Source organism: Phyllostomus hastatus, unplaced genomic scaffold (assembly GCF_019186645.2).
Source record: "Phyllostomus hastatus isolate PE091 unplaced genomic scaffold, TTU_PhHast_1.1 phas_scaffold_28, whole genome shotgun sequence".
NCBI lineage: Eukaryota > Metazoa > Chordata > Mammalia > Chiroptera > Phyllostomidae > Phyllostomus > Phyllostomus hastatus.
Window position 1 is genome coordinate 3,160,847 of NW_025334022.1, and position 14,212 is coordinate 3,175,058.

General features: G+C 41.1%; 1 protein-coding gene across 1 annotated transcript in view; it reads left to right on the top strand.

The window, feature by feature from the left end:
* The first annotated feature begins 7,238 nt into the window (after nt 1-7,238).
* Nucleotides 7,239-14,212, top strand: part of TRPC5 (transient receptor potential cation channel subfamily C member 5) — a 346,676-nt gene continuing 339,702 nt past the window's right edge. The window contains exon 1 of the mRNA XM_045817615.1: nt 7,239-7,349. The gene's annotated coding sequence lies outside the window, so the exon portion shown is untranslated. The remainder of the gene's footprint in view (nt 7,350-14,212) is intronic.

Here is a 14,212-nt window from a genome sequence, read left to right on the forward strand (position 1 = left end):
TACTGCCAGCTTCCACAGGTTTATGAGTGCTGACCGGCAATTGGGGTCATTTCAGGGGCCTCAGGAAGTCTTTATCCCAAAGAAATACCTGTCTCCTCCTCATGCTTTAATTCACTTTACTAAGGTGATAGAGCATTTTTTCCCCACATTTGGAAAAATGGCAGAAGACAGAGGCACTCTGGGAGAAGACAGAGGTACTGGTATTTTGATTAGGGCAGACCATACCATTCTGTGAGGGCAGATTTTAATACTCTGAGGAGGGGCAGGCAGAATAAAAGACTAAACTTGCCATTCTTGTAGCCACACAGAGTCAGTCACAGGGCAGCATGACTTGGATTATTGTCTTTGTCACTATAATGAAACCTCAGGCAAGGCCCTTCTCAGTGGACCAATGTTCTCTAATATTCTGTGATTCTTTATAGATTTGCTCAGGGACAGCCCCATTTGCATTCTTATTAAAGGTAATCACAACAAAGTTCTTAGCTAATCCAAGAAGTATGATTTTGTTCACACTTCTTTTATTAATGTTAATCACTATTTAAGACCTTATGCCTTGATTACAGGGATCCTGTTGTGACATAAGAAATTAATTAAACATTATTTTCAAATGTGAAGTATGTTTTCAGTTACAGACATTCATGGTCCCAATTCAGGGGAAACTTTTATTTAAATAAATAATTGGCCTTGGCTAGAGAATCATAATTTATGAACATACAAAGTTTGGGTGTTCTGATTGTTGGTCCCTGTGTTGATCTTTACAAGTGAAAGTTTTCTGTATATATGCATGATATTGGGCTAGGAGATATTCAAAGCGTTTGATACTAATGTAGGTCTGATTCACTAGAAACTTATTTTCTAAGGCAGCAGCTTACTCAGCTGATTTTGAACAGATATTCCACACTTCCCCCTGCATTTTCCTTTGCTGAATTCCTAATCAGGATTCCAAAATGCACATTAGTGTTGTTTGACTTCCTGGGGCAGAGATACTGCTGAGTGTTAAAACCCACAATCACACCCAGACATTTTTTCCAACACCCTACGGCAGTGATTTTCAACTTTTTCATCTCATGGCACACATAAACTAACTACTAAAATTCTGCAATACACCAAAACATTCATTTTGGTCCATTTTTAGATGTAATTTTGATTCATTCACACAGGACTTCTCTTGTTGTGTTGGCTGTTGTCATTTTTTATTTGACAATCTTAGGGAAAAGAGGTCAGTGCCCCTGACTAAATAGTCAGGTATTGCATGTTTTAAAAATTCTTGTGACTCACCAGTTGAAAATTTCTGCTCCACAGTATTTGAAGAACCATTCCATTTCCTTTACCTTGGCCATTGTCAAATATTTCTCTAACAAGCAGGTAACTGGAAGTCTTTTACTTTATCAATAAAAACCTACCTTCAAATGTTCAATTTGGTAAAACCTTTGTGATGTGGTCATTTCAAAGCTGGTTACAGTGTTATGGCCTAAGTGCCATTTATAGGGAAATCACAAAAATTTCAACAGGGGCTATGGTAATTAGCAAAATGAAGAGCAATCTCCCTAAGACAGAGCCTTAAAGAATGCTTCGTTGTTTCGGGTTAATGGGGATATAAAAGGACAAAGCTAGGTTGGATTCAATCCAGAAACTATTTATCCATGAAGATCTATATATAACCATTTCCCTTTTGGGGATGTAAAAGTTGATAGTGTCTTAGTATATTGAAGGCTAGGATTATGCTTTATAAATCTTTGCTACAATCAACACCTTACTCATAGTGAGTGCTCCACAAAAATTGGATGGTGATGGAGAGGTGGCAATAATGAATTTAAACATTTCTCAAAATTTATTAATTCATGAGGATTCCTTTATATGTTGTTTCCACACAAAATATATCCATATCTTCTGAGATTCTGTTCAATACAAGATACAGTTATGGCCCTGGTGGTGTGGCTTAGTTGATTGAGTGTCAACTTGTGAACCAAAGTGTCGCTGGTTTGATTCCCAGTCAGGGCACATGCCTGGGTTGCTGGCCAGGTCCCCAGTAGTGGGGCGCATGACACATTGGTATATCTCTCCCTCTGTTTCTCCCTCCTTTCCCCTCTGTCTAAAAATAAATAAATAAAATCTTTTTAAAAAAGATACAGATATGCCATATGGGTAGAATGAAAGTAAAATATGGTCTTTGAAATGTGAGATTACCTTAAATGGTAGTGGTTCTCAGTGGAAAGGATGTTTTTCTCTGTAGGGAACATTTGAGAATATCTGGAGACATTTTTGTTTGTAACAGGTAAGGGGGTAATATTGGCATCTGGAGAATAGAGGCTAGAGATGTTGCTAAGGAGATATCCTACAATGCGTATGACAGTCCCCAACAATAAAGAATCCCCTAGCCAAAAGTGTCCATAGTGCCCAGGTTGAGCAACCCTGCTAATGGGGAAAGGAAAATGCCTTTAATGTCTGGGTTCCTTATGCCAATCTTTCTTTGCCTATATGATACTACAGTGAACTCCAGTCTATATATTCCACTTACCACTATGGTTGAGAAAAGAGAGTGTTCCTGAATATTTAAGTCTCAACTGCATTTTGACAGTCATATTTGGATGGTGTTTGAGTATACCAGGCCATGTGAGTAAACCTCACCTAGAAGCCAGGTAAATCTGGGCTTAAATTATTCATAGTCACTTCCATTTTTGTGTTTGAACCACTTTCACAGATGTGGCCTCTGGTTTCAAACTGCCCCAGGAGAGTTCAAACACACATACACTCTCAGTCACCAGGTAGGAAACCTGAATATTTCTATATCCACAGAGAAGATGAGCTACCCAGCAAGAGCACAGGCAAGTGCTCTGAGACAAGTCTGGGATCCTGTCCAAATCAGCTTAATTGCATTAGGTCTTTCAGTAGGTTTGTCCTGAAATTTGTATAGTAATGCCTGATATTTGCACAGTGTTTTTAACTTTGGAAAGGGTTTTCCTTTTTATATACTTGATTTCCTGAAGAGGTTAGCAAGGTAGGGCAGGAGCAGGTGGAAAATTTGGGGTCTTATCCATAATCTACTGAGAAACCACCCAAATTCAAAAATACCCATAATTTTCATCTGCTAAAAACAATGCACTGTATATAGGGGCTTTGAAGAAGACAGCTCGCAGGAGTAGGGCTTTCTTTCTCCCTCAGCAGTGTTTCTAGTTGTATCTCAGATTTGAAGTGGAAGTCTTAGTTGGACTGCGGTTTGGTCAGAGAAAAGGAGATGTCCAAAAGCCTTGCCCAGAGCCACAAATCCTAGCCACCCCTAGTCATACCAAAGGAGGGACCAGCTTAACTATAACACAGACTTCTTTGGTTTGGGAAGCTGTACCTTTGAGGTTGCTGACTACAGTAAAACTGCCTTTGGGGAAAAGGCAGAAAGGTTTTAGAATCAAGTGATTTTTTTTTTCATTCACATCATTGTCCATTGTTTTTTTTTAATTATTTTATTGTTCAATTACAGTTGTCTGCATTTTCCCCCCACCACTCCTCCCAGCCCCAGCCAAACTCACCTCCCTCCCTTGCTTCCACCCTCCTTCTTGGTTTTGTCCACACATCTTTTATAGTAGTTCCTGAAAACCCTTCCCCCCACTGTCCCCTCCCCTATCCCCTCTGGCTATTGTTAGATTGTTCTTTATTGCAATGTTTCTGGGTATATTTTGTTTGATTTTTTTCTTTTGTGGATTATGTTCCAGTTAAAGGTGAGGTCATATGGTATTTGTCCCTCACCACCTGGCTTATTTCACTTAGCATAAAGATTTCCAGTTCCATCCATGCCGTCGGAAAGGGTAAGAGCTCCTTCTTTCTCTCTGTTGCACAGTATTCCATTATGTACATGTACCATAGTTTATTGATTTACTCATTTACTGATGGGAACCTAGGTTGCTTCCAACACTTGGCTATTGTAAATTGTGCTGCTATGAACATTGGGGTGCATAGGTTCTTTTGGATTGGTGTTTCAGGGCTCTTAAGATATAATCCCAGCAGTGGAATTGCTGGGTCAAAGGGCAGTTCCATTTTTAGTTTTCTGAGGATATTGTGTATTGTTTTCCACAGTGGCTGCACCAGTCTGCATTCCCACCAACAGTGCACTAGGGTTTCCTTTTCTCCACATCTTCTCCAACACTTGTTGCTTGTTGATTTGTTTATGATGGCCATTCTGACTGGTGTGAAGTGGTATCTCATGGTGGTTTTAACTTGCATCTCTCTGATAGCTAGTGATACTGAGCATCTTTTCATGTGTCTCTGGATCCTCTGTATGTCCCCCTTGGAGAAGTGTCTGTTCAAGTCTTTTGCCCATTTTTTAATTGGGTTGTTTGTCTTTCTGGAGTGTAGTCGTGTGAGTTCTTTATATATTTTAGAGGTTAAACCCTTGTCTGAGGTATCATTGGCAAATATGTTTTCCCATATAGTTGGTTCTGTTTTCATTTTAATGCTGTTTTCTTTAGCCATGCAGAAGCTTTTTAATTTGATGAGGTCCAATCTGTTTGTTCTTTCCTTTATGTTTCTTGCTTGAGGGGACATATCAGTGAAGATGTTGCTGCATGGAATATCTGAGATTTTCCTGCTCATGTTTTCCTCTAGGACTTTTATGGTGTCAGGACTTATAGTAAAGTCTTTTATCCACCTTGAATTTATTTTTATGTATGGTGTAATTTGGTGATCGAGTTTCATTTTTTTGATGTAGCTGTCCAGATCTCCCAAAACCATTTGTTGAAGAGTATATCTTTACTCCACTTTATGCTCCTTTCCCCTTTGTCAAATATTATTTGACCACAGAGAGTTTGGCTTATTTCTGGGCTCTCTATTCTGTTTCATTGGTCTATGTGTCTGTTCTTATGCCAGTACCAGGCTGTTTTGATTATAGTGCATTGACCATTCTTTAGAAACACTTCCTGAAATGTTTAGACAGTATGGAGGAGAAGCTCCAAACTCACCCCTGACCCACACACACAAACACAAACTCTTCATCTTCCAAAGCAATACTTTTCCCTAATGCCTTGTTGCCACACAAAACTTAACATGTTCCATAGTGTTGGTCCACTTTGGGGCTGAGTGACCCAAAGACAACAGAAAAACTTGTTTTGCTTGGTGTTAATTTGGACTTTCCCAGTGTCACTTAAGAGAGTTGTTAGGGCAGTCACTAAACATAACTATACAAACTTCACCAGGGAGGAAATGAGAATCTTGGGCTATGTAGGAAGAGCAGCAGGTACTGGCTCTTTCTGGAGCTGTACTTTGATTAACAGTGTGTGTTCAGGGTGTTAAGGCTAAAGGGGGAAATACAGCTCCAGCAGGGCTTTCTTTCAGCTCTGGGTTGCTCTGAGAATGGGTAGAGAAAATGTTTCAAGTACCGTCCTAAAGTCCAGGAAGGCAGAGCCTCCGACCCTCCCACCCCTTTCCAGAAAGATGCAATAAGGGAGATAAAAGACAAAGCCCAGCTTTGGGGCTGTGTGACTGAGTCAGAAGATGCTGCCAGCTAGGGGACCTAAGAGCCAGCAGGTTGCATGTAGAAATCTCAGGCTTCTGGTGGGAGGGGGGCGGTTCAGTCAGTTCCAGGAGGCTTCAAGAAGATCGATATGCTGTGTGACAGATTATGGGGTGAAAGGTGGAGTGGTGGGGAGGTGTCTTACTTGACACTAAGGTGCAAAGACCAAAGAGTCACCCAAGGGTCTGCTGACACCTCCATCGCCCCCCCACTCCCCCCCCCCCCCGACACACACAAGCAAGCAAGTGATTGCCCAACTGGCACCACTAAGCAAGTTACTCTCTCATCCTACAATTCCAACTGTCTGTCCCCACCTCAATTCAGTCTCAACTGAATTCTGCGAGACTGACCTCATGGGTGAGAGGAGCAGGGATGGAAGAAATGATCAGTGCTCCTGGGCTGCCTACACCGGTTACAATTAGACCCATCAGGGATTGAGGACAACCCCAAAGGACCTCAGGTCTGTCCCTGGCGACTCAGGGTCTTGCTGTCCTGCCCTTAGCCTGCCACTTGCCCTCCATCCTGCAGGATCAACTCCTCTTTCCCCGGGAATACCCATGGCTGCGGACTCCGGGATGAGAGGGGCTTGTGGGGTCCACTGTCCAGAACAGGAAGCACTCAGACCAGGGAGCAAAGAAAGACTCTGCAAACCCGCGCCTCGAGGAGGTCCGGTCCCTTCTACCTGCAACCACGTTCAGCCCCAGTCTGTGCCATCACCCAAGGAAGGAGCAAGCTTGGCGACAACAAATGAATGAAACAGAAAATTCTGTACCGAGGGGGGAAAGATGAAACGATGGGGCAGGGCAGCGGGGGCTGACTTAGGGTTGCAGCTGCAGCTTCCTTCCACCCCTGGCCACTGAGCTGCAGAGAAGGCAGGAGCTGCTGCCCCTGCAGGCTGCCCAGTCCTCCCTCTCCCTCGCAACTCTTTGCCTTTCACATCCCGTGATTAAAGGCTGGGAGAGTGTGAGGCATCGACATCGGCTGGGGGGCAGGTAAGAGGTGCTTCCACCAACCTCGCGGACCCCTCTCCCCCAAGAACAGACAACTGCTACGGGTTCTCTGCAGCTCACAGCCACTGAAAGAAAGGAAGAAAGGGAGAACAGGAGAAGAGGGAAGCGAGGAACAGACAGAAAGGAAAAAGAAGAGCTCAGGGTTGAACGTTTTGGTAGGTAGGGGTGGGGAGGAGAAAGGGAGCGTGCCTCCTTGTATTTGCACTCCCCGCCCTTCTTTGCTTTTCTTCCCCCTTCCCTGTATAGCATGTTCCAGAAGCAGCATCAAAAGGGGACAGAAACCTAGTCTGGAAAGATTTAGAGGGGTGGCTGGGGCTCCTGCCAGCTGCAGCTGCTACCTAGTAGCTGGAGCTTGAGGGAGGGTTTGCATATTTGAGTGTGAATGCGGTTCTCTCTCTTCCAGTGTCTGCTACCCCTGTCAATTTCCTCGTGTTAGTTTCTTCTCTTGCTGGTATTGTGTGGAAGCAGTGCGGGCATTTGAAGTGGCCCAGTTTGGCTCTGTGACCCAGGAGAAGCTACCGACAGGTAGAGAGAGCAAAGAGTTTCAGGGCGCTAACGGAAGCGAAACCGTGAAGAGCACTGGCCAACGAAAGGGAAGTTTGGAGATAATTGAGAAGCAAATAGAGAAACGAAGGTAGGAGCCAGCACTTGAGTCTGTCACAGCACTCCACCCCTTTTGCTGTGCTCATCCGCCCACCAGCTCTGCAGCCTGGAGGCCCAGGTTTGTCCCAGCCAGCAGTCTGCTCGCCGAGGGAGACTAGTCCTGTAAGGTGGCCACACCAGGAGACTGGCTCAGGAAGACCAGAGGACGCAGATCTGAATAAATCACTTGGCCAGGGGTAAGTGGACAGGAGGCCCGTGCCCTCTGCTTTACTGCGGGAGTGCTTCAGAGAGATAGAATTGCATGGGTTGAATGAAGGTGCGGGGATGGGGGTGCTGACTGCTGGAAAGCGCTGGCTGGCTGTGGTCTGGATTGGTGAGAGCAGAGCAAAGCCAGCAACATATTGTTTTGGACACAGGGAGAGAGGTGTAGTGGGAGGAAGTTCTAGAGCAATTAAGATAAGGTGGCTTTTGGCAATGACCAGAAACATCCTTTTCATTTGGGGTGTTCTCCTAAATCAGAGCTTTGCCTTACCTTCTAACAGTGATCAGCTTCATTCCAGGAAAGGTATTAAGCTCCCTGGGAACCTGCCCTCAGGCCTTCTCAAAGTCAGCTTTGGACATGGGCATGGAAATAGAGATACTGGCCCTTTTGCCAGGCTACTTTAAAATGCAGAGGGTGAGCTCATGAGGGCCCAGGGACAACTTTTTCTGTTTTGTAGCCTTCAAACTTGAGAAATGTCCAGATTCATCTTTCTGGCTTCCTTAAAGGAACCAGGAAATCCAGGTTGTGGAACACCAGTCTAATCTCTGTTACAAAGTGGACACCCACCTCCCTGCAAACACATACACTGACTTGGACAGTCGTGTTCATACCCTCCCACACACAGAGAGGTACATTCAAAGATCTTGATTTTTCTCCCTGGTTTCTAAGAATAAGACTGGGAGAAGGACTTACTCCCCATTTTCAACCTGGACTCTTCTGGCCATAGTCAGGTATGTGGTAATTGCTCAGTGGCTAGCATAGTTATCACTCCCTCACAAATTACTTGAACCCAAAAACCAGCCTGGGAGACAGGCTTTCTGAACTTTACCTGAGTTTATTATATGAGTAGGAGAGACACAGACTAGTCACTAATGCTCCCTTTAGATTTGTTCATGTCAGCTCTGGATTTAAATGATAATCACTCCATCAACATGGCACTCAGACCTGCTTGTCTATTGCTATATATTTATCTCTATGGCATTTAGGAAATATGGCAAGTTTATATATCAGGATTCATAATTGTCTATTGCCAGTCTCAGGCATTTTTTTTTTGTATTCTACAGATGATCTATATCATGTCTCTTTTCTCATAGACTCTTCCAAAGCTGAGATATAGATTATGTCAAACAATACCTTTCCTGCAGTCTTTAGCATCTGCTTACTCTGAATCAAAATGCATAAAAATACATTCATGTAGCACCAAGTTGGTTTCAAAGCAAATGTTTAGTCTAGGATAAAGGAAACCCACAGGGTCAAGAGGAGCCTCTGTCACTCTATTTGCAAGGCTGAAGGAAAAACTAAATGCCACTTGAATGTATGATTTATTGCCCCCAGGAAATGCTGCTTTCACGAACTTTTGCTGTATACATGGTGTGTGTATGATGCTTTCAGGACCATATTTTTTCAAGGACCTGGCTCAACCCCATACTACAAATCTGGGCTTGCTTGGTGCTTGATGTTCCTGTAGCAGAGAAGAGAATATTGCTCTTCTATTAAACTTTCTATTTGTGACTGTGTTACCAGAATATAATATATTTCCTCCTTACAATTCAGCAAATGAGAGGAACAGATTCTGCATTAAGTGGAACTGTTTATGTTCTAATGCTTACTGCTGAGGGACAGAATAGAACAAAGATTACTGAAGCAGGATTGGAAAAGGTGCCCACTCTGTTACTCTTTTAGGAAATTGCAACCAACTATCTTCTCATATAGGTTAAAATTACACTTTCCCATAAATAGCAAAGACCAGGCTGCAGACAGGTAGGAAAGAACTGTCAGCTTCATATTTGGGAAGAACTGAAAGTGTCAACAAGGATGAAGCTTAAGGTCTGGGTCTTTGCTCTGTTCTTGCTGATGCAGTAGTTCCTGATCCATGGTTCTTCAGAGGACAAAGAGGTGGGCAGATTCAGGGATCCAGAACCAATAATATCACCAGTTGTGTTGACACAGGTTCACCTCACTTCAGTATATGCTCTAACCTAGAAACCTAGACCATATCTTCCATCTCTACCAACTATATGAGCTACAGCCTTATGACTTCATTCTTTCTAGAACTAACAACCAAAAACAGAATGACACGCAGAACCATGGCACTTAGAGAAAGCTATTTCAGAATATTAGAAATAGGAAGAAAATGAGAAATAAGAGAGAACCCAAAGGTGTTTGGAGCACATGGAAAGAAAACCAACTTGATGTTTGCTTTCCTTTGTTTTGGATGCAGATGGAATTAGTCTAGAAAATTGATTCAGATTGAGGCACCCTAAAATTGCCTACAATTTGTCTTATAAACACTAAGTAAACAGTGATAGAATTCCTTAGAACCAGAAAATTGGGCATGTTAGAGTACATTTCACTTTTGCCATCCATTTCATTCCTTAGCTTATTAAATTCCTATCTACAAGCCATGCAGGTACTGAAAAATCAAGTGGATATCTCCCCTATGTCATGCTACTTTCCTTCAACCTGCTTCCATATATTCAAATTTGTCTTTTGCCATGGCTACATCAATAGAGGAGAGGGACAAAAATATTTCTGGCTCCTTTACTTCTGTCAAGCTCCTCATTTTCAGCTAAATACTCTAAGCCATTCAGAAGTTCCTTTTTTTTTAAGATTGTTATTTATTTATTTATTTATTTTAGAGATGGAAGGGAGGGAGAGAGAGAGAGAGAGAGACATCAATGTGTCGTTGCTCGGGGCCATGGCCTGCAACCCAGGTATGTGGCCTGACTGGAAATCAAACCTACGACACTTTGGTTCGCAGCCCACGCTCAATCCACTGAGCTACACCAGCCAGGGCTAGAAGTTTCTTTTTAGCTGTGGAAGTAGAGGAGGAAGACCCTTCTCCCAAGATACCACAAACCTAATTCAGCCTTGTCATTTTCCAGGTTTTCAGGGAGGGTTATGACCAAGTTTGCAACCTGCAGACAAAAATGATACCTCATTCTAGGCATAAGCTGCAGCTAATCAACCTCAGATAAGGGCTAAACTGAGACAGTCCAGAACTCAGTAGTTGAGGTTTTCATGGTGTCTTCCTTTCGAAAAACCATGTGGCTTTCCTTCTTTTGATGGGTCTCTCAAGCCATTTTCCCAGTGAGACTAACCAACCCATCCCAATAGTAAAGAATGAATTCTAAATGACTCAGCTGTGGTCTCATAAACATGTGCATCATATTCAACTGAGTAAGAATACATTATTTCAAAATAATAATAATAATAATAATAATAATAATAATAATAATATAGCCCTGGCTGATGTGGCTCAGTGGATTGAATGCCAGCTTGTTAACCAAAAGGTCACCATTTTGATTCCCAGTCAGGGCACATACCTGGGTTGCAGGCCAGGTCCCCAGTAGGGAGCACTCAAGAGGCAACCACACATTGATGTTTCTCTCCCTCTCATTCTCCCTCCCTTCCCCTCTCTAAGAATAAATAAATTTAAAAAAAATAATTAATAATAATAATACCTGCTGGGACAAAACAAAAAATTATAGTTTACTTGTTCAAGGGCACTGTGCAAGCGCCCTAGGTTTGGTTCACTAACACCCATTGCAGAGTTGGCACTTAGATGCAATTGCCCCAGCTTTTTGCCTAACTAAAGGGAAAGAAGGAGCTGATCATAAGAAATACACAGAGATTGCCACAGAAGACAATCCTCTTATTTCATCTATAGAGAAATTGAGTCCTGGAGAGTAGAAATAATGAAATCACACAATTAGCTTGTGACAACACCACAACCAGAATCCAGGACTGCCTGCTACTACTGTGTAAATTACCTAAAGCTCTTTGGAGATCATTCCAAGAAATGAAAAGGAAACTAAAGCCAAGATTACCAAGGTCACAGCTCTCTACACTTCTATCCCATGGAAGTATATATTTTTATACATACTATACTATTTTTATATATACTATACTATATACATATATTATATATTTATATTTACATGTTTATTTCCATATATTTGTGACTTGCCTTCTTACTCACCACTTGACCCCAACACACACATACAAACACACACACTCCTATCTTGCTAACTAAGAAAACATGTATATGCTTACAGCTAGCATATCCAGGGAGAAGGCGGAATTAAACATGACAAAGATTTAGTTGCTCACACCTTTCTTTCTGATTTGGTTCACAAGGCACCTAGAAAACCCAGTCTCTGCAGATCCCTGTTAGTTTTAAGGAATAGAAGCTGGTGAAATCCAGTGATTATGATTCTGGTTCTATATACTCATTCTCAGAATTGGCATCCATAAATGTGTATGTGTATGTGCACATACATAAACACATTCATATACATATTCACACACTTCTTGAAAAATTAAAACAAAGAAAATAGAAAAGACAAGGCAGGTGGTTTGTATAGTAGACTATGACAAAAGAAAGGTTTGTGAGGGCACAGTGTGTTTCCTGACTCTATTCCATAGCCTCAATGCTTGGTTTCCATGAATCCCATCCTACTTTCTTTTAGATTCTGAGAAAGTAGGCTGATGCGAACATGTCTATGACAGTCCAAAAGGATGATATGTAGAATTTTTACATTATAGTGAGGATATCATGAGGTTAAGAAAGAGAAGCTAGGATGAAATGGGCTAGGGTCTTGTTACTCTAAATGTGGTCCCCACACCGTTAGCACCACCATTCACTTGGAGCTATTTATAGATGTAGAATTTTAGACCTTTCCTCAGAATTACTGAATTTGAATCTGATTTCTAAGAATATCCTCAGTGATTTGTTTGCATACTCAGTTTTGAGAGGCACTAGGCTAGAGCTTATCCCAAAAATCATCTGCAAGTCTTTTGAAAATAGATAATGCCTACTAAGCATATAGGGAAAATTCATGCAGCTTATTAAAAAATAAAAATATAGACTTTTGCCAGATCCACTTCTCTCATTATCCAGCATAAAAGCATTGAGTGTAGGCAAGAGAGTTCATTCAAATGGATTCAGACCACAGGATTGTTCTGTTTACCAGAAGGTCCTCGGTTTGGGAACTTACACAAATCTAGGTTTAAATCCTAGTCCTGCTCCCAAACAACTAGTTGTGTAAACTTGTATGAGGTACTTTGTCTCTGGGCCTCAGATTCCTTATCACTATAAAGGGATTAATGACAGTACCCACTGCCATGAGTTGTTAAGATTAAATGAGATACTATAAGAACCTGGCATACTGTGAACAATCAAAACATGGAAGATATTATTATAATTAATATTATTGTTCAATAATTTTAGTTTGCTAGAAATATCATCACCGGTTATGATGTCTTGAGGCATCTAGTATCTATTTCTAATTGGTGTGACTCACATTTGGCTTTCCGCAGATAAAATACTAAGAAAGTCATACAAAAGTAGAATGTATTTGAACAGAGTGGAAGTCCAAAAATATTATTCAGGAAGAATTAGAGGTGTCCCTGGTGAAATCATTTCATAGAATAAGACTGAAGTCAGAAGTGACCTTATTCTCTATGGCATGTCTCAAAATTATCAAGTTAAAAAGTTGTAGTAAGGCTCTTTCTGCATGTTTTCATATATATGCAACAGACATACCCATGGACACACACACACACATGCTTTTAATGAACCACCTCTGAAAAAAATAAAAGCTGAAATAGAATTTTAGAGGTAGAAATAAATATTACTGGATTTCTGGTCTGATAACAATCTGTAAATTGGGTAAACATTAACTCCTACTTCACAGGATAAATGTGACATACTATTTCGGTAAAAGAAATGCTTTAAGTAAAGGAATAACAGAGGAACTGAATAAATGTTTCTTAATCTGAGTCTGCAAAAGGTCCAAAAATATTACAGATTAATCTCCAGCTAAGCTACAATGATTTTTCCTCCAGAAAGTAGTCGTGTTACATAAGAAATAAATTACCTTATCAACACATCTTACACAAGTCAGCTCAACAACAATAGTTAATACATAGAGGTTACTCAGGGATATAACTATATGCCAAGTATTTTGTATGCAATACCTTATTTAAACCCTCCCAACAGCTCCAAGAAATAGATATATTATCATCATTATTTTATAGATGGAACTGAAGCTCAAAGGAATTAAGTAGCTTGCTCATTTTATAATTTAACAACTTGGGTACATACCATACCTATCACTATTTTATAGTTGAAAAAATGAACAGCTCCTACTTCCTCCTAGTTCATAGTGCTTCCTACCTCATCCCAGTCCATAATACTCTCTACCTGCTCAATTTTCTCACCTGCAAAATATGATAAGTACATTACCTATGAATTATAATAATTCTATAAATTCCAATACATTTTATAAATTTCAATAAAATCACTAAGCATTAGATTCTCTAAAGACTTATTGACTGGCACATGTAACCTGGGTGGCCTGATTGCAAAGACAGAGACAGATTGCACAAATCCTGGGTTCCAGTCCTTTGGCACATTTGAGACCTCCAGCTTCTTTTGGAACTGTGGTTGCCCAAGATCCATTGATATTTAGGAGGATAAAATTAGTGTGGCATCAATAATCTTAAAATGGAATATATATATATATATAATTTGTAAGATTTCTGTGATCACCCTAAATTAACAATAGCAATTGTTATCAATATTGAACATCTTTGTATTAATCCTTTATTGTGCCATAACAACCACCCCCAAATTTAGCAATTTTACACAATACAAACTTACTATTGTTATAGTTCCGTAGCTCAGAAGTCTGACACAGGGATCACTGAGCTAAAATCAAGGTGCCAGCAAGAGTGCATTCACCTGTGGAGGCTCTAAGGGGGAATCCACTCCCTTGTGTATTCAGGTTGTTGCTGTAATTTACTTCCTTGCAGTTGTAAGATTGAAGTCCT